The sequence below is a fragment of the Lipophrys pholis genome, assembly GCF_963383615.2.
Source record: "Lipophrys pholis genome assembly, contig: SCAFFOLD_374, whole genome shotgun sequence".
Lineage (NCBI taxonomy): Eukaryota > Metazoa > Chordata > Actinopteri > Blenniiformes > Blenniidae > Lipophrys > Lipophrys pholis.
In genome coordinates this window covers 33756-38057 of record NW_028291964.1, presented here as the reverse complement: position 1 = coordinate 38057, position 4302 = coordinate 33756, and the positions used below count along the sequence as shown (strand labels likewise).

Below are 4302 nucleotides of genomic sequence, written 5' to 3'. Positions count from 1 at the left end.
TATATCAAAAACATTTAAAATATTCAAAACTTGCTTTATCATTATATATATATTTTATAATATTATTATACTCAATTAAAATTTAATTAATCATAATCTTTAAATTTCAAGCATATAAACAATTCCTTTTTTAAGTTATTCCATTCCGGTATTAACTTTACTTGAAGTAAAATATAAATAAAAGTTCATATATTTATATTTAATTTGTAATTATTTAGCTATATCAATCATATCTTTTTAGAAGCATAAATCACATTTAGTGAACACAACTGAAAAATTCTTTTTATTACTTTATAATAACTTCATCCCCATTTAATCATCCTCTTTCAACTTCATTTTAGAATCTAATAAAAATAAGATTCTATGTAATTGAGGTGTTTTTAAATACTTTCCCATCATTGAATTCCATTGATCTGTTTAATATTTACTTCTTATAGATTATCCATAGCCTGGTGAATCTACTAGATAATAATTAGAACTGTTTAATTTATAGTAATTTAAAGATCTTGTTTTTCCGGGAGTGTTTGATGTATGAGCAATTTTTTGACCCACCATTGAATTTATTAATGATGATTTACCACAATTTGATCTTCCCATCAACAATACTTATTTTCTCTTTTATTCATAATCTTCTATTTTTTTTTTTTTATTATGCTAATAATACTTTTTTTTGAATATCATGTTTTATAAAGTTGTATTTTTAAAATAGAATTAAGCTTTCTTAGTGAATTAAGAAGCTAAAAACGGGTAAAATTAAATCTGTCGACCACCAGTAAGATGATAAACATTATTCATATATAATTACAATCATTTAATTAATTTCCTTAAATTACATTTTTAAGTAAATTCAGCTTATTTTTTAATTTCTTCAAGACTGTTCTTCACCATATTATCCCACATTTTGCATCTTAAAACAAAGGCCAAATGACTATTCATAATTAATTAGGCTCTCTTTTTCAAGAATTTTATTTCTTTTTTTATCTATTTAATAGATTATTATTCATCAATACTAGTTGAATCGAATTAGCATAAATTAAGTAACTTTCTTCTTATTTTCATTAATTAGGGATAAGTCATGGCCATAACAACTTCATCGGTAATTGTTCTATTTTTATTCATATAAATAATAAATATAAATAATAATAATTTAATGATTTCATGATTTCATTTGGCATCCGCATTGTGGAATGAAAGACTATAAAATAGTTGTTAATTATGATTAATCAGTTGGTGACAAAACTCCATTTTTCTTCAAATTCTATAATATATTTGAATGATTATTCTTCATATGAGTTAAGAATTTTTGTTCAAATTTAGATATTTAAGATGTGACCATTTTATCTAAAAATCCTCTCACACCTGCAAATACTACACAAACTTGATCTTGAGCAGACATTGGCACAAACTGTTTTTGCTTCAATAATTAGATTAATTGAGCTCCTCTGTTCAATAATTGTTGAGTAGCAGCATCTAAATCAGATCCAAATTGAGCAAATGCGGCAACTTATCTATATTGTGCTAATTATAATTTAAGTCTCCCTGCAATTTGTTTCATTGCTTTAATTTGCGCTGCTGAGCCAACTCTACTAACTGATAAACCTACATTAATAGCAGGTCTCTGCCCTTTATAAAACAACTAAGTTTAAAGGAAAATTTGTCCATCAGTAATAGAAATAACATTAGTTGGAATATAAGCAGAAACATCACCAGCTTGAGTTTAAATAACAGGCAGAGCAGTCATACTTCCTCCCCCGAAATCATTATTCAATTTAGCAGCTCTTTCCAACAATCTTGAATGTAAATAGAAAACGTCACCTGGGTATGCCTCTCTCCCGGGAGGTCTCCTCAACAGGAGAGACATTTGACGATATGCTACTGCCTGTTTTGATAAATCGTCGTATATTATTAAACTATGTTTTCCATTATCTCGGAAATATTAGGCTATGGCGCATCCTGAATAAGGAGCTAAAAATTGTAATGGAGCAGCTTATGAAGCAGTTGCAGCAACAACTATTGTATAATCTAATGCACCATGATCTTTAAGTGTTTTACAAATATTTGCAACAGTTGATCGTTTTTGGCCAATAGCAACATAAATACAATAAAGTTGTTTTTTTTAATCACCCGATTCAAAATATTTTTTTTGGTTGATGATAGTATCAATTGCGACTGCAGTTTTACCAGTTTGTCTATCACCAATAATTAATTATCTTTGCCCTCTACCAATAGGCACTAAACAATCAACAGCTTTAATACCAGTTTGCATAGGCTATGTGACAGATTTTCTTGGAATAATTCCAGGAGCTTTAATTTAAACTCTTTTTCTTTTAGTTGTATTAACAGGCCCATGTCCATCAATGGGATTCCCAAGTGCATCAAAAACTCTCCCTAACATTTCACTACCAATAGGTACATCAACAATTGCACCAGTTCTTGTAACAGTATCACCTTATTGAATATCTCTATCATTACCAAAGATGACAACTCCTACGTTATCAGATTATAGATTGAGGGCCATACCTCTTACGCCTGATCTAAATTAGACCATCTCACCAGCTTGTACTTTACTAAGGCCTACTACTCTGGCAATACCATCTCCTATAGAGACAACTGACCCAAATTCCTTTACATCATTTTGTTGACTTATTCCCATTAATCCTACTTAAATTTCTTTTACAGTTTCTGCTATACCTAATTTTTTAGTTGCGAAGTTCAACTTAGTATTAATTATCATCTTTTTTGACCATATATTGACCAATCGCCCAAATCTTCCAAATTTTATCATTTATTTATTTAATAATCAAAATATCCATTCAAATATATTACTTAATCAATGTATATAAATAAATTTATATAAATATCATTTTATATCATTGAATTTATATATTTGTGAGTATCCATTCAATGAATCATTTAATAACCATCCTTATGAAAAATTTATCTTAGACATTAGGTTTATTAGCTATTGAGAGATAATACTTCCTAATATTGAATATACTGGACAGTATTAGATTCCTTTAAGACTATGAAATAATTATTATAATTAATTTTATTATCTAATGCGATCTATTTATAGTTATTTACATCTTGAGTAAATGATAGCTTTAAATAAAGGTTTATTAATGACTGATTTAAATAATTATTCAAATTATCTGTCTTATGAATTAATTGAAATAATACTAAATGAAAAAAATCCCCAAATTGAATTAATGTAAACTGGAATTTAATATTTTTTACCCAAGTCAAATATTTCTTTCATCTTTTTAAATTATGTTGTTGAAAATGAAAATGCGATGAATGAATTGAAAAATTATTTAGTATATTTAATTTAGTCAATTATTTAAATTTTAACTAAGGGATTAATTTTACGAAGCTTTTAAGCTATTACAACTCCTCTTTTACAACCAAAGTCTTAATTACTCAATATAAAATTATTTTGAATGTCATCCTTTGAGATTATTTAATGGTCTACAATGACAATATTTAATCCTAATAAAATTGAATTTTTTGCCAATTATGTTGTTATACCATCAGCAGGGCCCATTAATACTTTTGATTTAATTAAGGCTAATTGAGTATCCCTACCAATAAATCTTGCCCGATCATAAAGATTTCTTTATTGAGTTGTCAATTCTTATTACATATTAATAATGGTATTATTTATTTACTATTTATATTCATTAAAGTAAACAATATGCAAATAATGAATGTGATTCTTCATGAATATAATTAAACTAAAATATTTAATATCATATATTTTTTAAGTATTAATATTACTAATGCTGAAATTTTCGTATATTAAAATAAACTTTCTATTTTTTCAGTAATACTTAATTTATCTTCATAAGTTTAGCATTCTTCTTTTAAAGATAATTAATTTTCTTCTGTTTTAAATCTTCTTTATTTTGTTTATTGACATTCATATTATTATCTTACATCCTTAGCATTATCATACTCTTAATTCTATCTCTTTACATAGTTTTAATTTACTATTATAGTGTTTAAATCTGGTTTTTTATATTTCTGATTTTCTATTACTGCATTAATATCTTTTAATTTTATTAGTAAGATTTATAATTCTAAATAATATTAATGAAAGGAATTAAAAAAGGAGGAACGGCAAGACAAATCAAATACTCTCAAAAATAATAAAATAAAAAGAAAAGTTCTAATTCAATTACTAAATTAAGCAAAAAAATGAACAATTACAGATTGACGTAATTGGCAGTTGGAACATCAACCAAAAAAATTAGTAAAAGTAACAAAACAAAAAAATCAAATTCAAAAAAAAGTGATGAAGAT

At 25.8% G+C, this 4302-nt stretch overlaps 1 pseudogene across 1 annotated transcript; it reads right to left on the bottom strand.

Moving 5' to 3' along the window:
* Nucleotides 1-1258: 1258 nt before the first annotated feature.
* LOC308128335 (ATP synthase subunit alpha, mitochondrial-like) lies at nt 1259-2653 on the bottom strand (annotated as a pseudogene). The gene has a single exon. The product of its transcript is annotated as an ATP synthase subunit alpha, mitochondrial-like (transcript).
* Between the last annotated feature and the right edge of the window lie 1649 nt (nt 2654-4302).